Source organism: Salvelinus fontinalis, chromosome 33 (assembly GCF_029448725.1).
Source record: "Salvelinus fontinalis isolate EN_2023a chromosome 33, ASM2944872v1, whole genome shotgun sequence".
NCBI classification, from domain to species: domain Eukaryota; kingdom Metazoa; phylum Chordata; class Actinopteri; order Salmoniformes; family Salmonidae; genus Salvelinus; species Salvelinus fontinalis.
This window is the reverse complement of record NC_074697.1, coordinates 26,450,013-26,477,719: the sequence shown is the minus strand read 5'-3', so window position 1 is coordinate 26,477,719 and position 27,707 is coordinate 26,450,013. Positions and strand designations below refer to the sequence as shown.

The 27,707-nt window shown below is 41.9% G+C and overlaps 1 protein-coding gene across 1 annotated transcript in view; it reads right to left on the bottom strand.

Moving 5' to 3' along the window:
* LOC129831888 (beta-galactosidase-1-like protein 2) overlaps positions 1-27,707 on the bottom strand; it is a 96,441-nt gene that overhangs the window by 19,998 nt on the left and 48,736 nt on the right. The window lies entirely within an intron of this gene.

Sequence of the window (27,707 nt, the reverse complement as noted above, 5' to 3'; positions counted from 1 at the left end):
CTCTCAAATGTTGTTTTTTGGCATCATTGTAAGCCTGCCACACACACACTATAGGATACATTTATTAAACATAAGAATGACTGTGAGTTTTGTCACAACCCGGCTCGTGGGAAGTGACAAAGAGTTCTTATAGGACCAGGGCACAAATAATAACATAATAATCAATAATTTTGCTTACATATAAAACCTTATTTGTTCATCAAAAATTGTGAATAACTCATCACAGGTTAATGAGAAGGGTGTGCTTGAAAGGATGCACATAACTCTGCAATGTTGGGTTGTATTGGAGAGTGTCTCAGTCTTAAATCATTTTCCTTAACACAATCTGTGCCTGTATTTAGTTTTCATGCTAGTGAGGGCTGAGAATCCACTCTCACATAGGTACATGGTTACAAAGGGTATAAGTATGTTAACAGCTCGATTTGTCAAGGCAGGATACTCTGAGCGCAGCCCTATCTAGAAATCTGGCAGTGACTTCAGAGCCGCTTGTTGCAATTTCGATGAGGCTCTCTTGTTCAGATATGGGTAAGTGGACTGGAGGCAGGGCATGAAAAGGATAACGAATCCAGTCAAATCAAATCTAATTTTATTGGTCACATACACATGGTTAGCAGATGTTAATGCGAGTGTAGCGAAATGCTTGTGCTTCTAGTTCCGACCGTGCAGTAATATCTAACAAGTAATCTAACAAATTCACAACAACTACCTTAAACACACACAAGTGTAAAGGGATGGAATAAGAATATGAACATAAATATATGGATGAGCAATGGCCGTGCACCATAGGCAAGATGCAGTAGATGGTATGAAATACAGTATATACATATGCGATGAGTAATGTAGGAAATGTAAACATTAATAAAGTGGAATTATTTAAAGTGACTAGTGATACCTTTATTAAATCCATGTATTAAATGTATTAAAGTGGCCAGAGATTTGAGTCTGTATGTTGGCAGCAGCCACTCTATGTTAATGATGGCTGTTTAACAGTCTGATGGCCTTGAGATGGAAGCTGTTTTTCAGTCTCTCGGTCCCAGCTTTGATGCACTTGTACTGACCTCTCCTTCTGGATGATAGCGGGGTGAACAGGCAGTGGCTCGGGTGGTTGTTGTCCTCTTTTTGGCCTTCCTGTGACATCGGGTACTGTAGGTGTCCTGGAGGGCAGGTAGTTTGCCCCCGGTGATGCGTTGTGCAGATTGGACTACCCTCTGGAGAGCCTTGCGGTTGAGGTCGGTGCAGTTGCCGTACCAGGCGGTGATACAGCCCGACAGGATGCTTTCAATTGTGCATCTGTAAAAGTTTGTTAGGGTTTAAGGTGACAAGCCAAATTTCTTTAGCCTCCTGAGGTTGAAGAGGCGCTGCTGCGTTTTCTTCACCACGCTGTCTGTGTGGGTGAACCATTTCAGTTTGTCCGTGATGTGTACGCCGAGGAACTTAAAACTTTCCACCTTCTCCATTACTGTCCCGTCGATGTGGATAGGGGGGTGCTCCCTCTCCACGATCATCTCCTTTGTTTCGTTGACGTTGAGTGAGAGGTTGTTTTCCTGACACCACCCCCCGAGTGCCCTTACCTCCTCCCTGTAGGCTGTCTCGTCGTTGTTGGTAATCAAGCCCACTGCTGTTGTGTCGTCTGCAAACTTGATTATTGAGTTGGAGGCGTGCATGGCCACGCAGTCATGGGTGAACAAGGAGTACAGGAGGAGGCTCAGCACGCACCATTGTGGGGCCCCAGTGTTGCGGATCAGTGAAGTGGAGATGTTGTTTCCTACCTTCACCACCTGGGGGTGGCCCGTCAGAAAGTCCAGGACCCAATTGCACAGGGAGGGGTTGAGACCCAGGGACTCAAGCTTAATGGTGAGCTTGGAGGGTACTATGGTGTTGAATGCTAAGCTGTAGTCAATGAACAGCATTCTTACATATGTATTCCTCTTGTCCAGATGGGATAGGGCAGTGTACAGTGTGATGGCAATTGCATTGTCTGTGGACCTGTTGGGGCGGTATGTAAACTGAAGTGGGTCTAGGTTGGCAGGTAAGGTGGAGGTGATATGATCCTTGATTAGTCACTCAAAGCACTACACAATGACAGAAGTGAGTGCTACGGGGCGATAATCATTTAGTTCAGTTATCTTTGCCTTCATTGGTACAGGAGCAATGGTGGACATCTTGAAGCATGTGGGGACAGCAGACTGGGATAGGGAGTGATTGAATATGTCCGTAAACACACCAGCCAGCTGGTCTGAGGACGCGGCTAGGGATTCCGTCTGGGCCAGCAGTCTTGCGAGGGTTAACAGATTTAAATGTCTTACTCACGCCAGCCACGGAGAAGGAGAGGGGGGGCCGCAGTCCTTGGTAGCGGGCCGTGTCGGTGGCACTGTATTATCCTCAAAGCAGGCAAAGAAGGTGTTTAGCTTGTCTGGAAGCAAGACGTTGGTGTCCGTGACATGGCTGGTTTTCTTCTTGTAATCCGTAATTGCCTGTAGACCCTGCCCCATACGTTTGGGCCATTGAATTGCGACTCCATTTTGTCCCTATACCAACATTTCACTTGTTTGATTACCTTGCGGAGGGAATAAGTACACTGTTTATACATTCGGCCATATTCCCCAACCTCTTTCCATGATTGAATACGATGGTTTGCGCTTTCAGTTTTGCTCGAATGCCGTCGTCCATCCACGGTTTCTGGTTGGGGTAGGTTTTAATAGTCCAGTGGGTACAACATCTCCAATGCACTTCCTAATAAACTCACATCGTATAAATCGATGTTATTGTCTGAGGCTTCACGGAACATTTTCCAGTCCACATGATCAAAACAATCTTGAAGCATGGATTCCGATTGGTCAGACCAGCATTGAATGTTTCTAGTCACGGGTACATCCTGTTTGAGTTTCTGCCTATAGGACAGTATGAGCAAGATGGAGTCATGGTCAGATTTGCCGAAGGGAGGGCGGGGGAGGGCCTTGTATGCATTGCGGAAGTTAGAGTAGCAGTGGTCCAGTGTTTTGCTCAAGCGGGTACTACAGTCAATGTGCTAGTAGAATTTAGGTAGCCTTGTTCTCAAAATAGCTTTGTTAAAATCCCCATCTGCAATAATTGCAGTCTCAGGATATATGGTTTCCAGTTTACATAGAGTCCAGTGAACTTCTTTCAGGGCCATCGAGTTATCTGCTTGGGGGGATATACATGTCTGTGACTATAATCTAAGTTAATTCTCTTGGGAGAAAATGCGGTCGGCATTTGATTGTAAGGAATTCTAGGTCTTTTGGGTCGGCCTCTGGGATTAGATCCAATGAACAAAGGATCCGCTTCGGGAAAGTCGTATTCCTGGTCGTAATGTTGGTAAATTGAAGTTGCTCTTTTATCCAGTAGTTCTTCCCGGCTGTACAGTATGTAATAACACTTAAGATTTGCTGGGCTAACAATGTAAGAAATAATACATTAAAAAAAAACAAGTTACTGCAGTTTTATTAAGACTTGAAGCGAGGCGACCATCTCTGTCGGCGCCATCTTGTTAATTCGTCCGTTTCAGGAAAGTACCTGCGTAATTGCGCACCCAGCTCACTCAAGTGCTTCCCTAAAATCATACAATGATGAAAAGACCTGTGTGTTGTCCTTGTTAATGCAGACAGAGAAGAGCGCCAAGTTCTTAATCATAACCTCATTTCTGTCCCGCATATTGAATATAGTTGCGGAGGATCCCTGTCCTACTAGATTCAGATCATTCAGGTGAGAAAAAACATCACCCAGATAGGCCAGTCGTGTGAGAAACTCATCATCATGCAAGGGGTAAGACAAAAAAACTTTAAGCTCGTCTCTCAATAAAAAATATGTCAATACTTTGCCCCTTGATAACCAGCGCAATTCTGTATGTTGTAAAAGCGTTACATAGACGCTACCCATATCATTGCATAATGCAGAAAATACACAAGAGTACAGGGGCCTTGCTTTAACAAAATTAACCACTTTCACTGTCGTGTCCAAAACGTCTTTCAAGCTGTCAGGCATTCCCTTGGCAGCAAGAGCCTCTCGGTGGATGCTGCAGTGTACCCAAGTGGCGTCGGGAGCAACTGCTTCCACTCCACTGTCTCCCTGTCATGACTGTTGTGCCATCAATACAGATACCAACACATCTTGACCATCAAAGTCCATTTGATGTCACAAAGCTGCCCAGTACCTTAAAGATATATTCTCCTGTTGTCCTGGTTTCCAGTGGTTTGCAGAAGAGGACGTCTTCTTTAATTTACCCCCCATAAACACAACAGACATATACCAGGAGCTGTGCCAGGCCCGCCACGTCTGTTGACTCATCCAGCTGTAACGCATATAATTCACTGGCTTGTATTAGAAGCAGTAATTGTTTCAAAACATCTCCTGCCATGACACTGATGTCACTGTGTTGTTTGATGAAGGTATTGTCTGTATAGTATTTTTTGGCCTTTTCCCCCAGCATTGTCCCAGCCATACCCATGGCAGCAGGAAGAATGAAGTCCTCCACAATAGTATGGGGCTTGCCTGTCTTAGCCACTCGGTAGCTCACCATATAAGACGCTTCGAGCCCCTTCTTATTAATGGTATCTGTTGCTTTTATACGTGTCTTACTACTTAAAAGTTGTCTTAATTCTCACTCAAAAAACTCCTGTGGCTGATTTTTCAAATTGGCATGTTTTGTTTCTAAATGTCTGCGCAAGAGTGACACATATAACACACTGTGGCTGAGGAAAGGCACTACTCCCAATATAAGTGAACTCCCAATCAATGTAGTTCTCATCATATTTGCGCCTCTTCGATGGTCCAACTTCTGTCTGTTGTTCGGTGCTTTCCCGGGTAAGGGGGCAGTAGCTCTTCGGCTGCATCAGATGTCAGTGTCCATGCTAGCTGGAATAGCAACAAATGTAGAATTACTGATGCTAGCATTGAATGTGCTCGTGGAAGCAGAACAACTTGTGTCGTCGACAGGTGCAGGTGTAGTACTGCTATTAATAGCAGTACTACCAGTAGAGCTGGTATGTGTCTCTATGGACGCGGGCCTTACTTTTTTTAACCATTCATCTATTTTCAAGCAAACGGAATGAGCATCAGCTACGTTTGGCTACATTCGGACCGTTAGTGGAATTCCCGCGAGAGAGTAACGGTTAATGTGATTGAATGTTAATTATTTGACTAGGCTACCTGTATTTGACATTGTGTTGTTATTTTGCTGAAGACGAGATGGTTTCATTTTTGGGGGGGCAGTGAAAGGAGGCTACTCAGGAAAATCTAAATGGATTGTTTTGGAGTACCCCCGACGGCATTGCGTACCCCAGTTTGGGAATAGCCGGTTCAGACCAACCAATCTGGTAGTCTCTCGTCAGATTTACAGACCGTGATTGACTGCTGTGAGGGCTAGCTTAGCTCTGCCAATCTGTGGGCCTAGTGAAATGAGACGTTGAAAGAATCCTTCCTGCTACAGACAGATTCAAATGAAGAGAGAGAGAGAGAGAGCTGTCACACACACACACTGAGTCCTAGAGCACGGGAGACCGGGTTGAGCTGAATCAAACTGAGAGGATGTCCTTTCCCGCTTTGCAGAGGACCACAGAGACACATCCGCCCCCACTGTTTTAGAGCAGATACAGAGAGACAGAGAGTAGGAGAGAGAGGGCTGCAGCTTCCTGGCAGCCCAGCCTGCGACCCTTCAGAAACCCTGCTTATTAACAGCAGAAATACAACATCTGCCCTGCAGACCTGCAGACCCCCGAACCCTGCTATCTATGCTCCTGTCCCGCTCTGACCAAAGCATGTAGGGGTCAATCCTGTTAAATAAATAATAATGTTTTAAAGAAGGAAAACAAACTAATTGAGTATTGTGATATAACTCAGTGTATTACCTCCACAATGACAAGAATACAGCTGGCTAGCATAGTAATTCCTCACCACTCATACTGTATGTTGGTATCTGGTTGTTGGGATAAGATGCTGGGTTGCTGCAATGTGCTGGAGATGGATTTTGGAGGGCTACTAATTTCTAATGCTGCTTCTAAGGTCTAAAATATTACATAATATCCCCTTATCACAAATACTGTACATACTAAGATGTTTCCTTAATAAGTTAGTCCACATCCACCCCAGAAGAATTGCTATCAGATGCATTTGCATTTACCATTCTGCTGGGGTGTACAGAGTTTCTCCCTTGGCCTGGATGAGAAACACCCCAGAGACAGAGGTTTTTGTGTACAGAGTTTCTCCCTTGGCCTGGATGAAAAACACCCCAGACACAGACACTCCAGAGACAGAGGTGTTTATAGAATAAGAAATTGGAACATAAATTATAGAATGAGAACTCTGCCCCCAAAAGCATTCATTGTATTTCTCCCTGACAGGGAAAAATACACATCCATGAAATGTTCCACAACTGCATCTAAATGTAAGAAGAAGGAGCGGTGAGCTGCAGTCTTGACTTCTTACCTGAGATTCATTCATAATGGTGGGAATAAATTCCTAGGCTTGTATGTCCGCCGTCTCAGGATATGAAAGGGAAACCAAAGCTTGTCACACCTTTTGTTATTTTCCAATGCGTTTGTACAGCATTGAAAAACAGCTTGGCATGCTGAAATTACTGCTTTCTTCACAGCATAACTGTATAGCTAAAATGTCCAGATTTTAATTTGAAAGTCATGACTACCTGACTCCTACTGTAGTTACTAAAAGCAGTTAAAGCAATTAATGCTTAGGCCACATCATTTACGTGATTACTTTAAAGCTAGTCACTACTGTACATCCATTTTTTTATGATATATACCTATTGATTCTTGAAGAAAATCCCTTACAGTTTAAATGCCTCATGAGCTTAGTTCAACTGTCATACCCCATCAGAAACCAAAATATAAGCTTGTTTTACTCCAATGTTTGTAAACAATGTAAATGTTTACAAACACTTTATAGCCTCAAGACATGGATCAAACTATCATTTGTATCTCATGGATGGTCAGTCATAGCTCCGTCTATGAATTTGAGAGTGGTTACATTTCTCCAGGCTGATCCCTCAGCATTTTACCAAAACAGAGGCGGGGTGGACGATTTGCTATTGTTTCAATTAAGGACTGGCTTTAATAGCAGGAATACATGTAATAACACATATTTTGTTTAACTTTTATTTAACTAAGCAAGTCAGTTAAGAACAAATTCTTATTTTCAATGACAGTGGGTTAACAGTGGGGTAACTGCCTGTTCTGGGGCAGAACGACAGATTTGTACCTTGTCAGCTTGGGGATTTGAACTTGCAACCTTTCAGCTACTAGTCCAACACTCTAACCACTATATGAGAAGTAATGTACTTTAATCATCATTTTAATTAAGAGGGTTTTGCCACCTACGCTATAGTCAATACATTATGGTTATTTTCTCGGGTGTCAATTCAAGTTCAGGAGATGGGGACTAAAGCTCCATATACAAATAACTGAACTAGACATTTTTAAGTGGCTGCTGCCCTTAAAACACGTTAGATTGCTATTTCTTATGGCAAGAGTGCCACATGGTCTGTCACACATTGCAAATTGGTTTGAAAGAGAAATGGAACGCATGGATTGGTAGTCACTTTCTTTAGCATTTCTATCAAAAGTTATGTGCTGTTTGTTTATAATGACCCATCCACTCTCTGACTGCACTTAACATCCAGCAAACTCTGTTTCCAGTAGTTTGAAGGCTAAATTGTGCACTCATGACATTTTATAATATACACTAAATACCTCTAAATTACATAGGCATTGATTTATCATCAATGGCCAAATAACAATTATTACAGTATTATTTAGAACCTGGATAATTCTTAAGTGTGCTGCCGCTCAGGTTTTGGGAGTAATCTTATTCGCGTGGGGATTGCAGTTACAGTTATATTGCCTTCAGAAAGTATTCATACCCCTTGACTTATTCCACATTGTGTTGTGTTACAGCCTGAATTCAGAGATTTTTTTCCTCACCCATCTACACACAACATCCCATAAGGACAAAGCTAAAGCATGTTTTTAGAAATGTTAGCAAATTTACTGAAAGTGAAATACAGAAATATCTCATTTATGTAAGCATTCACACCCCTGAGTCAATACATGCTAGAATCACCTTTGGCAGTGATTATAGCTGTGAGTATTTCTGAGTAAGTCTCTAAGAGCTTTGCACACCTGGAACACACTTAATATGTTGTGAAAATTGTTGAAGAAATGTAATGTCATGTAATATTTTAAATTGTATATACAGTAACTGCCTTGGCAGGAATTAATGGGGATCCTTAATACATACAAATGCAAATTGCACAATATTATTCTTTAAACAATTATTCAAGCTATGTCAAGTTGGTTGTTGATCATTGCTAGACAACCATTTTTTACTGAACACAAATATAAATGCAACATGTAAAGTGTTGAAAAAGATTCCAGAAATGTCTTTGTGCACAAATTTGTTTGCATCCCTGTTAGTGAGGATTTCTCCTTTGCAAAGATAATCCATCTACCTGACAGATGTAGCATATCAAGAAGCTGATTAAACAGCATGATTATTACACAGGTGCACCTTGTGCTGGGGACAATAAAAGGCCACTCTAAAATGTGCAGTTTTGTCACACAACACAATGTCTCAAGTTTTGAGGGAATGTGCAATTGGCATGCTGACTGCAGAAATGTCCACCAGAGCTGTTGCCAGAGAACTGAATGTTCATTTCTATACCATAAGCCGCCTTCAACATCGTTTTAGAGAATTTGTCAGTACGTCCAACCGGCTTCACAACCGCAGACCACTTGTATGGCATCGTGTGGACGAGCTGTTTGCTGATGTCAACATTGTAAACAGAGTGCCCCATGGTGGCGGTGGGCTTATGGTATTGGCAGGCATAAGTTACAGACAGCGAACACAACTACATTTATCAATGGAAATTTGAATGCACAGAGATAACATGATGAGATCCTGAGTCACATTGTCGTGCCATTCACCCGCCGCCATCACCTCATGTTAAAGCATTATGATGCACGGCCCCGTGTCGCAAGGATCTGTACACAATTTCTGGAGCCTGCACACTCACCAGAAAAAGCCTGCACACTCACCAGACATGTCACCCAATGAACATGTTTGGGATGTTCTGGATAGACGTGTACGACAGCTTGTTCCAGTTCCCGCCAATATCCAGCAACTTCGCACAGCCATTGAAGAGGACTGGGACAACATTCGACAGGCCACGTTTCAACAACCTGATCAACTCTATGCGAAGGAGATGAGTCGAGCTGCATGAGGCAAATGGTGGTCACACCAGATACTGACTGGTTTTCTGATTCATGCCCCTACATTTTTTTAAGGTATCTGTGACCAACAGATGCATATCTGTATTCCCAGTCATGTGAAATCCATATATTTCAGAAAACTTTGACCAGACCACTCAGGAACATTCAATGTCGTCTTGGTGAGCAACTCCAGTGTATATTTGGCCTTGTGTTTTAGGTTATTTTCCTGCTGAAAGGTGAATTTGTCTCCCAGTGTCTTTTGGATAGCAGACTGAACCAAGTTTTCCTCTAGGATTTTGCCTGTGCTCAGCTCTATTTCATTTTTTTTATCCTAAAAAACTCCATGGTCCTTGCCAAGGACAAGCATACCCATAACACGATGCAGCCACCACCATGCTTGAAAATATGTAGAGTGGTACTCAGTGATGACTTGAATTGCCCCAAACATAAATTATTTTTATTCAGGACATTATATTCATTTCTTTGCCACATATTTTGCAGTTTTACTTTAGTGCCTTATTGCAAACAGGATGGATGTTTTGGAATATTTTTATTTTGTACAGGCTTCCCTTTTTTACTCTATCGATTAGGTTAGTATTGTGGAGTAACTACAGTGTTGTTGATCCATCTTCAGTTTTCTCCTATCACAGCCATTAAACTCTTTAACTGTTTTAAAGTCACAATTGGCCTTATGGTGAAATCCCTGAGCGGTTTCCTTTCTCTCCGGCAACAGAGTTTGGAAGGAACCAAATAAGGAGTGAACCTGTTCAGTCTAATTCTTGTGAGGCGGTGCTGCATGGATTTACCCCAGCACTAGTTGGCTGGCAGTATGCTAAAGTACCTGCACACTGTAATCCCTGGAAGATAAGACAACTAGTCCTCTGCTTAGGCGTTTTGCCGTGAGGCGCTGCCTGTGACATCCCATGGACCTGCTGCATGAAGCGACTTAATCTCTCTGCAGCAGATCACAGCCTCACAGCCAACCATCACTCCCCAGAGCCAGTCAGAAGGTGGAGGTAGTGGAGACAGCCAGCCAGATCTGAAACACAAAACTCCCAGATTCTCTGCATCTCCGTAGAGGCCGACCGGGGGAGATGGATGCCCAACTTTTCGGCAGCAGTGGTGTGCGCCCCGCGGCAAAACCTATGTAACAATCCTCGCTAAGGCAATCTCATGTCAGCTACTCTATTTTCTGGTTTATCATATGGCCACTGTGTTACGGTTTATGGGGTTAGAAAACAAGGGATTGGCTCTCAGGCCCCAAGTGATTACTAGACTTCTATAACGCAGTGGGGTTGAAAACCAATTACCACATGGCATGCGTTGCTTCTTTTCTAATTCAAATGTACTGTAACAATGTACTGTGACTGTAATGTACTATAACTGTTGTAGTAAAAAACAAACTGCAACATTAGCAATGAGTCAGAGTTAGGATGAAGAACTGCAACATGATTAATGAGTCAGAGTTAGAATGAAGAATATGGAATGTAAAGTCAGACTAAGGTACACTACATACACATAGGCATATGTACGCGAGCAATTTGAGCCGTGGAGATTTCCCTCATAACTCAGGGATCTGTGTATTGTAGAGCCTGGAGAAACCTTGAATCTCCTCTAGCCCTGAGATGTGTAAAATCAATCTGTTCTCTTCAGTTTGAGCCCTGTGAATTGGAGAAGGAATTACAATATATGCTTGAGCAGCAGCAGACCTTTTTCATTCCCAGAGTAAAGGTCTTTACCACAATATGGCAGCCTGCGAGAGAATAGGAGCCATTCCGCTGCCTAATGTGTGCATTCTACTATTGCATTCCCCACCAGACAAGGACGAGCTGGGCAACAGAACATATCCACAGCTGTAATCCTTAAACAGTGCATACTGTCAGTGTCCACATAATGCCCTTAAACATACAGGATTATTATATTATTGTAATTGTATGAACGATTTGGGCTGACTTGTCTGCAATGTGTTGAGTTCAATCAATACCACAGCACAAACCGTTACTCTGGTCTAACAGGTTAGGGCCATGGGGTTAAACATATACTCAGAGTAGATGCATTCATTCATCAAGCTAAAAGAGGCAACTGTATTCCAACGGGTCACGCAAGCTTTCCAGTATCATTTGTGGCAATCCAGGAACAGGATTTACAGGACATTTACAGTGGAAAATGTTCAGTGAATATAACTCTTATTATACTCACCACCCACCCACTCAGACAGATATGTGCATAGACATAACATATAGATGGCATCTGATGAAGAAAACAAGTGACTGCATAATAATCACAATGATCACACATTACCTCTGTGGCATTGGCAATATTTCAGTGGAACATCGGATTCATATCTCAAGCACGACATACATCATGTCAGAATCCAAATCGTTGGATTTGTGTCACTTAAACAAACCATGCAGGGGAGGGGGAAAAAGAGCCTTTTAATTGCCCAATCAGGAGGCCTTAAAGTACCATGTCTGCAGATATAGTATTGTGTGATTGAATGCAGCACTGATGGCACCTGATTACAGTTGCCGTGGTCGCATCTATAACCTTCCCTAACTTAATTAAAGTGAAATGTTCTACCTCCATCCCCTGGAATTTACGTCTGAAAGTTTTAATTTAATCCATTTCCACTGGTAATTCTGCATCCCCTGGGGTCCTCATTAGTGCTACTGGGTCCCCTGGGTGCACCATGGTTTAGCCTGCCGGCCAGACAGACTGCATCCTTCCTGCTCCCACCAGCCAGATAAATCTTCTGTAATAGACAGTGTGAAGGGAGGAACAATTGTCCCGCTGTCTTGATTGTGTGATCCTATCACTATGCTCTAGCTGGCAAGGCTCTTGAAGGGATAGGGGTTGGAGACAGAGGGTTCATGGAAACAAAGGGTTTTATTAAGAAATCCTCTCAGATGTTTCAGGGCCACCTGGTCGTGAAGGGGAATGTTGCCATGGTTACACTGGTGCATGCTTCTTTGTTATCTATTGACTACCAGTTAGTCAAACTATTCAACAATTCCATGGTTTACCTCTAGTCCTTGTACTGTATGCATCGGATTATCCTAGTCTCATTTACAGACATTCAAATTAGATAGCTATCTCGAGATTTGATGATGGCTGGCAAGACTAGATTATCCTGACTTGAAAATAGCCTCTGAGTTTGTTGGAATTGCCAGAGGAGGGCATGCGATTAAAGTCAACGGTGAGCTCTCTGCAAAGTCATCTTCCAGCCGAGTCAGTGACAGTATACTGTTCTGTAGCATCAGCAGATGCCGAAATTCTGTCAACACTGTTCTGCATGTGTCATTTTTCTGTCCCCCCCAGCGCTTTGGAATGTGACTCTGTGTATTAGATCGCACCCCTGATGTACAAGGACAGTAGAGGTAAAAGGGCTGACAAAAATATGCCAGCCATTTGGAAATTTGAGAGGGCAAAAATAGTGGAGTATGGAGAGATGAGCGTTGAAATGTCAGAGGCCCCTCATTAATAAGTGAATTTAAATTTAAGTCAAGTCATTTTCAGTTAGGCCTCTGGATTAACTTAACAAATAGGACTAATTAATTAACACTGACGTCCAGTGTGACACTTATGTGGCATTTCACCAAGCGGTTTTAAATGTCATTGCTTCTCAAAATGTTAAAATGTCAGTCTGTGCAGAGTACACTTTGAAGTTTCTGAGCAAATGCTTCAACTCTACATTCTCTAACCGGTCTATGGACAGCTGACAACGTCACTAAACGATGTGCACGCTTCAATGGGCCAGAAGGCAATGTGTTGTTATGATTCTGGATGGCCAGATAGCTAGAAACAATGAAAAGAAGCTGCCATGTGGGGAATCTCAGGTGGCTCGTTTCAGCTAGTTTTATCTTGTTCTTGATAACATGTCTTGTTTTGAGGTATTTTGACTGACGTCACGTCTATGCTAATATGGCAAAAAAAATGTTTGCTAGCTAACTAACAACTGTAACAATGTATTTGAGAGACAAGCGCTCATTGTGTAAATGTATTTCTGTTGTCAATTAAAATCGAAGATGAAATATAGTTTACAAACCTTGTCAGTTTTGCCCCATAGTTGGGCACGCGCCGGTTTTGTTGCTAAACAACCAACCTGTCTATTAATTGCTGAAACTGTGTCAGTTAGGCTGGATGAATTGGCTACAGTAGGTTTACCTGAAAGAAACCATTCAAAACTTGAAATATATATAAAAATAAACATCTCTCTTTATGTTGCAGCGCTATAAGGAGAGGCTAGACATTTCTTTATACAAAAATGGTTTATATAAAGGTCACTCAGTATGGTCAAGTGACATTTATGACATTTTGCAAAAGAGACCTTTGTCTCAATGGGACTCCCTGCTTAAATAAATAAGATGCTTTATGTTGTGTGCAATGACATGGCATGTTTCTTTACTGAACAAAATACATGGTGGCCTTGCTTTGACTGTAATGTTCACTATTAAGTAGCTTGATAGGCCATGCCCCCCATCATTCTGCTTTGAGTATTCTGTGGTGAATGAGATACATTCATTTATACTAGCTTTTCATTTAGACTAAAATCAGCAGCTAGGCGTGTAAATACAACACACAACTCCAAATCCAGAGTAGCCAACCCAGTGGGTGTATGAAGGTCAACATGTATTCCTGCATTACCAAAATGGAATCACTCTCATATAGTAAGAAAAAGTGTGCAGGAACCAACTAAGCTAGCTCTCTCTCTAATTAGCAAAGGCATTCAATAAAATTCCACCACAAAATTGTTTACTTCAGGGGCTGCCTTTGAGTGACAGGTTAAAAGCTAATGACAGCATGTCATACCAACAGTCTCACGAATTATGCAACTAAGAAAACAACAGGGATGTACAGAAATGGTGCCCATGTAGACTGGTAAATGATGTGTATGGTGACACACTAATGCAAGTCTACATTGAAATCAACGTCCATTTAAAGCTTATCCCCCTTATAATGGTCGCCATCGATATAGTTGATATTCAGATTCTGAGCAACATTTATAGTAGCTGCTCAGTGCTATTTGATGTTCATGTTAGACTACCCTGCACTTAATGTATTACAGTCATTAAATAAACACCATCAATGTGAGTGTTCCTATTCAACAAAGGTTGTTATTAACACAGCCACAGCTATCAGTTTTAGTCTGTTCTGGTATTATTCTCTCTCCTTATCATTCCTCTACCAATTATTTTCCAAGCCCAACAAAAATCATGTACTGGCTGCCTCAGCCTTGGATGAAATCCCCCTGGTTTAATTAGTGATGATCAAATTCATAATTATAAATTTTTCCACTCCACACAGGCATATACAGTAATTGGGGACTTTGGCTCTTGAGAACGCTTCATGTGAACAATCCATTGTCTCTCCCTCATCAGGGGAACTTAGAGTAGAGCTAGCACTAGCTACCACAGGCCATGTTGTGGTGTCTGAGAGGAGGAATGTTGGCCTAAACTCCCACTCAGTATACTAACTTTAATGAACTCATGAATCTATCTGGGAGGCTCTTGGTGCTAGCCCTTGGTCTGTGTTTATGAGTGGGCCTGGTCTATGGATAGATTAATCATAAATCTCGGATCCACACTGAACACTGGGACCTTACTATATTTACTTCTAAATGGTTAATGATTATGGCAATGAACTAAACAAGTGTACAATCTACCGTTCTTTACCAAAAGGTCAGATTCTGATACCCATTATATTTTAAAATGTTCTGTAATAGTATTCAGTACAATGCTGGTAGCTCATGAAACGTTTATTTGAGATTCATCTCACATTTTGTAGATGTCATGGAACAAATTATTGCTAAACAAGCTATTCAGTGTGTCCAGCACCTGTGGTGTAGAATAGCCATGGATCAGCAGCATACAGCTCCACACGGCGAAATAAGAGCTTGAAAATACAATACTGTTATTTTAGGACTGAGAATCAGCATTTTAAAAATGAGCTGGTATACAATGTAACTGATGGTGTATTACTGTATCAGACAACTCAAATAAGTGCACAATGAAAAAATAAAGGAAGGATGAAGTGAATACAGTGTTATGTGAGTAAAGCCTATAGATATTTGTTGTGAAAAGGTTCTGCTTGGTTGTACGTCACTGTTCATGCTGCATTATGGTGCTCTGTGAGGACAACGATGGCAACCACGCAATGTACATGTTCTTTCTGTCCTACGATCTCCAACAAGAGACAGAAGACTTAACCTTTTACTTGTTTTCCTAATCATATTAGGAATGGCCACACATGGGCCCCTTAAGCAAAAAGGCCCGAGAGGGTGTGGTACATTGGCCATATACAGTTGAAGTCGGAAGTTTACATACATTTAGGTTGGAGTCATTAAAACTAGTTTTTCAACCACTCCACACATTTCTGGTTAACAAACTATAGTTTTTGGCAAGTCGGTTAGGACATCTACTTTGTGCATGTCACAAGTAATTTTTCCAACAATTGTTTACAGACAGATTATTTCACTTATAATTCACTGTATCACAATTCCAGTGGGTCAGAAGTTTACATACACTAAGTTGATTGATCCTTTAAACAGCTTGGAAAATTCCAGAAAATTATGTCATGGCTTTAGAAGCTTCTGATGGCACTGACATAATTTGAGTCAATTAGAGGTGTACTTGTGGATGTATTTCAAGGCCTACCTTCAAACTCAGTGCCTCTTTGCTTGACATCATGGAAAATCAAAAGAAATCAGCCAAAAAATTGTAGACCTCCACAAGTCTGGTTCATCCTTGGGAGCAAATTCCAAACGCCTGAAGGTACCACGTTCATCTGTACAAACAATAGTACGCAAGTATAAACACCATGGTACCACGCAGCCATCATACCGCTCAATAAGGAGACGCGTTCTTACTCCTTGAGTTGAACGTACTTTGGTGTGAAAAGTGCAAATAAATCCCAGAACTAAAGCAAACGACCTTGTGAAGATCCTGGAGGAAACAGGTACAAAAGTATCTATATTCACAGTAAAACGAGTCCTATATCGACATAACCTGAAAGGCCGCTCAGCAAGGAAGAAGCCACTGCTCCAAAACCGCCACAAAAAAGCCAGACTACGGTTTGCAACTGCACATGGGGACAAACATCGTACTTTTTGGTTTCATCAGTCCATTGGTCTGATGAAACAAAAATAGAACGGTTTGACCATAATGACCATCGTTATGTTTGGAGGAAAAAGGGGGAGGCTTGCAAGCCAAAGAACACCATCCCAACAGTGAAGCACTGTTATGGGGGTGCTTTGCTGCAGGAGGGATTGGTGCACTTCACAAAATAGAAGGCATCATGAAGCATGAAAATTATATGGATATATTGACGCAACATCTCAAGACATCAGTCAGGAAGTTAAAGCTTGCTCCCAAATGGTTCTTCCAAATGGAAAATGACCTCAAGCATATCAATCACAAAGCCCTGACCTCAACCCTATAGAAAATGTGTGAGCAGAACTGAAAAAGCGTGTGCGAGCAAGGAGGCCTACAAACCTGACTTAGTTGCACCAGCTCTGTCAGGAGGAATGGGCCAAAATTCACCCAACTTATTTTGGGAAGCTTGTGGAAGGCTACCCAAAACATTTGACCCAAGTTAAATAATTTAAAGGCAATGCTAGCAAATACTAATTGAGTGCATGTAAACTTCTGACCCACTGGGAATGTGATGAAAGAAATAAAAGCTGAAATAAATCATTCGCTCTACTATTATTCTGACATTTCACATTCTTAAAATAAAGTGGTGTTCCTAACTGACCTAAAACAGGGAATATTTACTAGGATTAAATGTCAGGAATTGTGAAAAACTGAGTTTAAATGTATTTGGCTAAGGTGTATGTAAACTTCTGACTTTAACTGTACCACAAATCCCTGAGGGGCCTTATTGTTATTATAAACTGTTTACCAATGTAATTAGAAGAGTAAAAATAAATGTTTTGTCGTACCTGTGGTATACGGTCTGATATACCACGGCTGTCAGCCATCTGCATTCAGGGCTTGAACCACCCAGTTTATAACATGAGACATGTGATGACCTGATCTTTACCCTTTACCCGAGGTTTCGGTTTCAGTCCCCATGGTCCTATGGGACGTCTGTGTTCTTCCTACCCCAGGTGTGAGTGCCTAATCTCGGGTTCAGCCAAAAGAAGAGTCCCTGGCTGAGCTGTTGCAAATAAATTTGAGGGGAAAGTGGTAGACCGGCTGGCCAAGGCCTGTGGTTATCAGCAGAGAGAAAACCTGCCTTGGAATGGGCGCCTAAATCTTTCATCAATGCTGAGGAAGCTGGCCATCAATCAAGTGCAAAGTGCGCTGAAAATGGCTTACTTAACTATTCCTGAAAATTAAAACAGCCATTCTCCTCTAAATCAAATGGGAAAGTATACTCCCCGCCGCTCTTTGGAGTGATTAAGTTATTATGCAGCATTAAAGTGGACAGTGCGCTGGTCTCGTGTTAAGCAATGCGAAGAGTGTAAATCTACATGGGCTGACTTAACAGTAGGTGGAAATGAAGCGGTCTTGCATTCCCACATCCATTAGGCACATTTAGAGAGGGATTATCTTTGATTAGATGTCAATTTGCCCAATTTCCATGCAGCATAAACCTACTATAGGGAAATGATCATTCTTATAATAAATTTTAAATTCTTTCTGTAAAATGCCTATATTGGGGGGAGAAGTATTTCGTCACTTTGCTCTGAATTTCATATTACCAAGACATCAACACAACATCTGCCCAGACTTGGTTGGAAAACAAAGTCCTGTTTGAATCTGTCACTCTCTGTGAATCATAGCCATTGGACCAATATGTTGTGGCATTTTACTCTGCTCCAAGGGTACTCTATAGGCCCAAGTTGTTTTCTTCCATTTACCTTCATGTCTTTTGGAAATAGAGAAGGATATAAACACAATGGAGGCATCTGAGATGTACAGTTGCAGTCGGAAGTTTACATATACTTAGGTTGGAGTCATTAAAACTTGTTTTTCAACCACTCCATAAATTTCTTGTTAACAAACTATAGTTTTAGCAAGTCGGTAAGTAATTTTTCCAACAATTAATTACAGACAGATTATTTCACTTATAATTCACTGTATCACAATCCCAGTGGGTCTGAAGTTTACATACATTATGTTGACTGTGCCTTTAAACAGCTTGGAATATTCCAGAAAATTATGTAATGGCTTTAGAAGCTTCTGATAGGCTAATTGACATCATTTGAGTCAATTGGAGGGGTACCTGTGGATTTATTTCAAGGCCTACCTTCACACATTACTGTGCAGCCGTATTCATCGACCTGGCCAAGGCTTTCGACTCTGTCAATCACCACATTCTAATCGGCAGACTAAACAGCCTTGGTTTCTCAAATGACTGCCTTGCCTGGTTCACCAACTACTTCTCTGACGGAGTTCAGTGTGTCAAATCGGAGGGCCTGTTTTCCGGACCTCTGGCAGTCTCTATGGGGGTGCCACAGGGTTCAATTCTCGGGCCGACTCTCTTCTCTGTATACATCAATGATGTCGCTCTTGCTGCTGGTGATTCTCTGATCCACCTCTACGCAGACGACACCATTCTGTATACTTCTGGCCTGTCCTTGGACACTGTGTTAACTAACTTTCAGACAAGCTTCAATGCCGTACAACTCTCCTTCCGTGGCCTCCAACTGCTCTTAAATGCAAGTAAAACTAAATGCATGCTCTTCAACCGATCGCTGCCCACACCTGCCCGCCCGCCCGCCCAGCATCACTACTCTGGACGGTTCTGACTTAGAATATGTGGAAAACTACAAATACCTAGGTGTCTGGTTAGACTGTAAACTCTCCTTCCAGACTCACATTAAGCATTTCCAATCCAAAATTAAATCTAGAATCGGCTTCCTATTTCGCAACAAAGCATCCTTCACTCATGCTGCCAAACATACCCTCGTAAAAGTGACCATCCTACCGATCCTCGACTTCGGCGATGTCATTTACAAAATAGCCCCCAACACTCTACTCAACAAATTGGATGCAGTCTATCACAATGCCATCCGTTTTGTCACCAAAGCCCCATATACTACCCACCACTGCGACCTGTACGCTCTCGTTGGCTGGCCCACGTATCACACTCGTCGCCAAACCCACTGGCTTCAGGTCATCTTCAAGTCTCTGATAGGTAAAGCCCCGTCTTATCTCAGCTCACTGGTCACCATAGCAGCACCACCCGTAGCACGCGCTCCAGCAGGTATATCTCTCTAGTCACCCCGAAAGCCAATTCGTTCTTTGGCCGCCTTTCCTTCCAGTTCTCTGCTGACAATGACTGGAATGAAATGCAAAAATCACTGAGGCTGGAGATTCTTACCTCCCTGACTAGCTTTAAGCACCAGCTGTCTGAGCAGCTCACAGATCACTGCACCTGTACATAGCCCATCTGTACATAGCCCATCGAACTACCTCATCCCCATACTGCTTTTATTCATTTATCTTGCTCCTTTGCACCCCTGTTTCTCTACCTGCACATTCATCTTCTGCACATAAATCACTCTAGTGTCTAATTGGAATATTGTAATTACTTCGCCACCATGGCCTATTTATTGCCTTACCTCCCTTTTCTTACCTCATTTGCACACACTGTATATAGATTTTCTTCAACTGTATTACTGACTGTATGTTTTGTTTATTCCATGTGTAACTCTGTGTTGTTGTATGTGTCGAACTGATTTGCTTAATTCTTGGCCAGGTCGCAGTTGTAAATGAGAACTTGTTCTCAACTTGCCTACCTGGCTAAATAAAGGTGAAATAAAACAATTACTTAAAAAACTCAGTGCCTCTTTGCTTGACATCATGGGAAAACCAAAAGAAATCAGCCAAGACCTCAGATAAAAAATTGTAGACCTCCACATGTCTGGTTCACCCTTGGGAGCAATTTCCAAACGCCTGAAGGTACCACGTTCATCTGTACAAACAATAGTACTCAAGTATAAACACCATGGGACCACGCAGCAGTCATACCGCTAAGAAAGGAAACGCATTCTGTCTCCTAGAGATGAACGTACTTTGTTGAGAAAAGCGCAAATTAATCCCAGAACAACAGGAAAAGACCATGTGAAGATGCTGGAGGAAACAGGTACAAACGTATCTATATCCACAGTAAAACGAGTCCTATATCGATATAACCTGAAAGGCTGCTCAGCAAGGAAGAAGCCACTGCTCAAAAACCGCATAAAATAGCCAGACTACGCTTTGCAACTGCACATGGGGACAAAGATCGTACTTTTTGAAGAAATGTCCTCTGGTCTGATGAAACAAAAATAGAACTGGCCATAATGACCGTCGTTATGTTTGGAGGAATAAGGGGGAGGCTTGCAAGCTGAAGAACACCATCCCAACCGTGAAGCACGGGGGTGGCAGCATAATGTTGTGGGGGTGCTTTGCTGCAGGAGGCTGGTGCACTTCACAAAATAGATGGCATCATGAGGCATGAAAATGATGTGGATATATTGAAGCAACATCTCAAGACATCAGTCAGGAAGTTAAAGCTTGCTTGCAAATGGGTCTTCCAAATGGACAATGACCCCAAGCATACTTCCAAAGTTGTGGCAAAATGGCTCAAGGACAACAAAGTCAAGGTATTGGAGTGGCCATTACAAAGCCTTGACCTCAATCCTATAGAAAATGTGTGGGCAGAACTGAAAAAGCGTGTGCGAGCAAGGAGGCCTACAAACCTGACTCAGTTGCACAAGCTCTGTCAGGAGGAATGGGCCAAAATTCACCCAACTTATTGTGGAAAGCTTGTGGAAAGCTTTGGTTTGACCCAAGTTAAACAATTTAAAGGCAATGCTACCAAATACTAATTGAGTGTATGTAAACTTCTGACCCACTGGGAGTGTGATGAAAGAAATAAAAGCTGAAATAAATCATTCTCTCTACTATTATTCTGACATTTCACATTCTTAAAATAAAGTGGTGATCCTAACTGACCTAAAACAGGGAATTTTTCCTAGGATTAAATGTCAGGAATTGTGAAAAACTGAGTTTAAATCTATTTGGCTAAGGTATATGTAAACTTCCGACTTCAACTGTATGTACAGTAAACAGAAGGCAAATAGAACTTGGTGTGCTTCTGTTCCTTATATTACTGTAGCTCATTATGTTACAGTATTTCTATGTATGGAGTGCCTAGATGAAGTTATAACACAAACCCTCATGCTAGTACTGTATGTGCACCCACATGACCACATTAATGGACACACACACATACAGAAAACTATGCTCGTGCTTGAATTATGGAACCTATTATTTACAGAAATTGTATCTATTTTTCATACAGTATATGGCCTATCTTGGTTTTCTATAGCTATATTAATTCTGTCTTCTTCTCTGAATCCAATACAAGCACAATAGAGAACACAATGAAAAGTAGAGACTGTAGAAATCACTCACCCAGGCTGTCCATTCTTGGTCATTTCAAAAGCAATTAAGGCCGTGTGAATCAATACCTCACAAATCCAGAATTAACATTTAATGACACCTGCAGGCGAAGTACTTTTTTGGTCTGTGACAGGAACATCAATAATGACCTATTGCAGCCCCTCTATTAGAAAGTCCCCAAGACGTCATTGAAAACTGTTCCAAAGCCTGGCCATTTGGTAGGAGACCGATACATTAATAAGTAGGAGTGAATGATTGGACAGACAAGGACATAATAATACCTCCTCTGTGGCTCTCCAACTGTAGTCTCTACATCAAAATGATGCCCTGGTGAAGTGGCTAGGAAAATATGGTATTATTATTGGTATCCCAGAAATATGAGCAGATGGGAGCCAACGGGATCTCAAGTCTGAGGCAGGCTCGATTACGAACATGGAATGTTGCCCCTTTAGTAACCCTCCAATCGGCAACAGGAGTCTATAGTAACACTCCAATAGGCAACAGGAGTCTACAGTAACTCTCTAATAGGCAACAGGAGTGTCTGCCATAATGGTTTCATCTACCCTGTCCTTGCAGATACGTAAGAATTAGTCATTGAGGGAAAGGAGGGAAGGGTGCTGTTCCATTTTGGATATAAATCAAATCAAAGTTTACTGGTCACGTAATGCTTATTAGCTACTAACAATGCAGTAAAATGTCAAACAGGTACGCAATAATCAATAAAAACAACAAAAAAATTGAAAGATCAACAAGAAATGTCGAAACATATCTAATTATCAACCCAAATAGCACTGTAACAGTAATCCAAATGCAACCTATATGTATGTACACCGGATGAATCTACACAAGATCTACTAGTAATGATATGTAGAGCAGTAGATATATTAGAGTAAGCTATGTCAAGAATCCAGTACATAAATAAATATGCGGTGTGTATAAACAGTGTAACTAAAATGCAATGTACAGTAGTAGAAATATTAGAATGAGCTATGTTGAGAGCACACTTCATTAAAACACAGTACAAAACCCCATAGCAAAACGGATAGAATTGCATGAAATTTGCTTCCGGGCCTGAATCCAAAATATAATGAATATATATGTTGAGAATGATTTGTATAGACAGTATGTGAATAGAAAAGGTGTGTATAGCAGTAGTTACATAGGATGAGCCATGACTACAATACAGTATATACTGTACATTCAAAGTGGGTAAAACAGCATGTAAAAAATGTGAGTGACCAGTGTTACATGACTATGTACATAGGGCAGCGGTCTCAAAGGTGTAGGGTAGAGTACCGGGTGGTAGTCAGCTAGTGGCAGTGTCTGAGGTTCAGGGTAGGGTACTGGGCGGAGGCCGGCTAGTGATGACTGTTTAACAGTCTGATGCCAGTGGCATGTATTCATGGATGCAAAGGGAAGCCAGGCTTCCCCCCCAAAAATTGCAAAGAAAAAATACAAAATCTAAAAATATATATTTCGTCTCTCTGTGTTTCATAATTTTACTTCAATTCTTAAGAGGCTGAATGTATCTCACAGGAGAAAGCATCCGAGCGAGGGAAACAGCGCCCCTCTGTCTTTCTACGTGTAGCCCATCTATCTGATGCGGTCTGGTCCAAACGAGTATGACATTGTTGCCACCCGTGGCATTGAAGGAAAGGGAAGCCAGAGAGCATCTGGCCTCCCTTGACAAAAAAAGTATACAAAATTAGCCAATCAGTATTGAGCTAAACTGAGCAAGATCAACTGTGAATGGTCCTGGCGCACCAAAAAAAAGTTTCAAAGGAACCAGTTTTGATTTGGCGTCACTCCTATCAAATCCCATTGAGAGCATACGTCATTGACAGAAAAACTTGAATTGTTGCATCTGGTTGTTGTTGTTGTCCTCTGGTGGCTAGCTAGCCAAAATTGTCCCTTTCCTAAATTAGCCATGGATGGGGATAGGTATTTGGACTTGTGGTTATACGTTAATCTCCGTACCTGCCAATGATTATAACGGCGATTCTGATCCAACCATTAATTCATACATTGTTGTGCCCCTGGCCTGAGAGGATGGAAGTTCAATATGTGGCTAGATGTAGGCCCAGAAGGCTAATGTTAACTAGCTAACGTTGCCCATGAATGGATGTTAGGCTAGCGAGCAAGCATTTTAGCCAGGTATCCTAGGACAACAAAAAAATAAAAGCGTGTACTGTATGACAGAGTGATAGACTGTTTTGTCAACATGAAAGAGAGGAGGATGGCATTGCTGTTTCTCGACAAGTATGTTGAGTTAAGATGTTTTTCTACTTGCACGAAAGTGCGCACACACACACACACACACACAGAAATCAGAACCATCCATGGACAGCCACAACATATTTAGCTTACGTTGATCGGACTAAATAGTTTTTGGTATCTTTTAGTTATCACTGTATAAGACTAAGCAGAGGTAATTTGATGATGTTGAAATGTGCTGGAATAGTGGAGGCAGCTCCTGTTTTGTTTACGACTTGTGGTAACTCTCCGTGGTTCTAAATCAGTAGTTGTTTATTTGTCTGAAACATAATGTCGGAAACATAACCTTGCTTGACCATGCTGTAGATCATGCTGTAGGTCATGTAACTGTATGTTACTGTACATACAATATGCTTTGTGGACTTCACTGGACAGAGGTTACTATCCGGTTTTGTGATAAAACAAAGATGTGGTTGAATTTATTCTGCCACTGTGTCTTCTCATTGTCTCAGCCTTTAGGCTTATCTAGCACGGTCAAAAGGCATATGAATTAACAGGTTATAGAGCAAACAATGCAATTATCACAACACATAGGTTCAGGGCAGGGTACTGACCAGAGGCCGGCTAGTGGTGACAGTTTAATGATAAGAATCTTGTGGTATATTGTGACATCCATGTCTCCTGTCTATATGAAAGTGTAAAAGGGGTGAGAGAAGAGAACGATATGTAAGACTACTATTTAGTATGCCTGGTATTGAGCTGGGACTACTATTTAGTCTGCCTGGTATTGAGCTGGGACTACTATTTAGTCTGCCTGGTATTGAGCTGGGACTACTATTTAGTCTGCCTGGTATTGAGCTGGGACTACTATTTAGTCTGCCTGGTATTGAGCTGGGACTACTATTTAGTCTGCCTGGTATTGAGCTGGGACTACTATTTAGTCTGCCTGGTATTGAGCTGGGACTACTATTTAGTCTACCTGGTATTGAGCTGGGACTACTATTTAGTCTGCCTGGTATTGAGCTGGGACTACTATTTAGTCTGCCTGGTATTGAGCTGGGACTACTATTTAGTATGCCTGGTATTGAGCTGGGACTACTATTTAGTCTACCTGGTATTGAGCTGGGACTACTATTTAGTCTGCCTGGTATTGAGCTGGGACTACTATTTAGTCTGCCTGGTATTGAGCTGGGACTACTATTTAGTCTACCTGGTATTGAGCTGGGACTACTATTTAGTCTGCCTGGTATTGAGCTGGGACTACTATTTAGTCTGCCTGGTATTGAGCTGGGACTACTATTTAGTCTACCTGGTATTAAACTGGGACGACCAGTCTACCTGGTAATGAGCTGGGACTACCATTCAGTCTTCCTGGTATTGAGCTCAGAAATTGGCATTGAGAGACATGCCGAGATTAGAATCCAGTCTTCACGTTTCTCATATCAACAGATGGGAATTTGGGAATGTTCTGACATGATTTTTCTAAGGATTTCTTGATGATTAAGACCATAGCGTCATCATATTCAATTAAGATGTATAACATAAGACTGTAGAGAGAAGATGAAGGCTGTCAGGATGCATCTGTTTTCTAGTTCTTTTTGAAAAAGAAAAAATGGAGTGAAATGTTGACAACTTGTTGTGTTGTACAATGTAGAGGTTGTGTTCATCTTATTCTGGTTCATCACTATGTGTTGAACTGTGGAAAGGGAAGGTGTTCTTGGAGCTCTCCCATTGAGAAACATATACCATACATCACTGTGTTTTGTGAGCATGGATTCAGTGACAATAGCAGCAAGCACGGATCTTTTTCTCTTTCTTCAATACATTGAAGTATTATCCATCGGTTCCACTTCTAGTCAGTCCATTCAAAATAGTGTTCATGATTGTCATCCTTCAATCTGATTGGTCTGAATTCTCAGAAGACATTCTTCAATTTGAGGAGAGATTGTTTAGAAATCTTGTGCACATCGAGCACATCCAACCAAGCATATACACCCCCTACCATAAACACCTCCTACTAAGCATATACACCCCCTACTAAGCATATACACCCCCTACCAAGCATATACACACCCCCTACCAAGCATATACACACCCCCTACCAAGCATATACACACCCCCTACCAAGCATATACACACCCCCTACCAAGCATATACACCCCCTACTAAGCATATACACCCCCTACCAAGCATATACACACCCCTACCAAGCATATACACTCCCTATCAAGCATATACACTCCCTATCAAGCATATACACTCCCTATCAAGCATATACACTCCCTATCATATACACACGCTACAAATAAAATACACACCCTACCATATACACACCCCCTACCATAAACACCCCATTCTATGCATTAACACCCTACCAAGCATATACACCCCATACAATATACACCCCCTACCAAGCATATAGACCCACTACCAAGCATATAGACCCCCTACCAAGCATATACACACTCTACCAAGAAAATACACCCCCTACTAAGCATATACACACCCTACCATATACACTCCCTACCATATACACACCCTACCATATACACTACCTACCATATACACACCCTACCATATACACTCCCTACCATATACACTCCCTACCATATACACACCCTACCATATACACTCCCTACCATATACACTCCCTACCATATACACACCCTATAAAGCACACCCTCTACCATATAAACTCACTACCATACACACTCCCTACCAAGGACACTCCCTACCAAGCATAAACACCCCCACCAAGCATATACACCCCCTACCAAGCATATACACACCATACCAAGCATATACAACCCCACCAAGCATATACACCCTCACCAAGCATATACACCCCCCACCAAGCATATACACCCCCTACCAAGCATATACACTCCCTACCAAGCATATACACTCCCTACCAAGCATATACACACCCTACCAAGCATTTACACCCCCTACCATTTCCACTCCCTACCAAACATATACACTCCCTACCATATACACTCCCTACCAAACATTTACACTCCCTACCATATACACTCCCTACCAAACATTTACACTCCCTACCATATACACTCCCTACCAAACATATACACACCCTACCATATACACTCCCTACCAAACATTTACACCCCCTACCAAGCACACACTCTACCATATACACTCCCTACCAAACATTTACACACCCTACCATATACACTCCCTACCAAACATATACACACCCTACCATATACACTCCCTACCAAACATTTACACTCCCTACCATATACACTCCCTACCAAACATATACACACCCTACCATATACACTCCCTACCAAACATTTACACCCCCTACCAAGCACACACTCTACCATATACACTCCCTACCAAACATTTACACACCCTACCATATACACTCCCTACCAAACATATACACACCCTACCATATACACTCCCTATCAAGCATATACACACCCTACCATATACCCTCCCTACCAAATTACCAGGTCAGCGGCAATTTGCATTCATGCTATGCCTCAATAAGACTGCGCCCCTGCTGTTCTCTAAAAAAAATAAACATCTTTGCAGTTCATTTGATCTTCCATCACAAACGTCTAAATATATACACCCAGTCGCATCTGCAGCCGACCAATATTTGAGCTGCAGCCTACACAGACAACCTGACTCAGTTTAGCGTTCCATGGCATTCATTCATTCATTTGTCATTCATTCATTCCCATGATTTTGGATGAGATAGGATGCTAATTGTTTCATAACATCACCATTCTCGATCCACAGCACCAGACTCTTAGCAAGTGACAAGGCTGTATGCGTTTCTCCCAGTCTCCACATCTTAGGGAGAAATAGAAACAACCTGTCACTG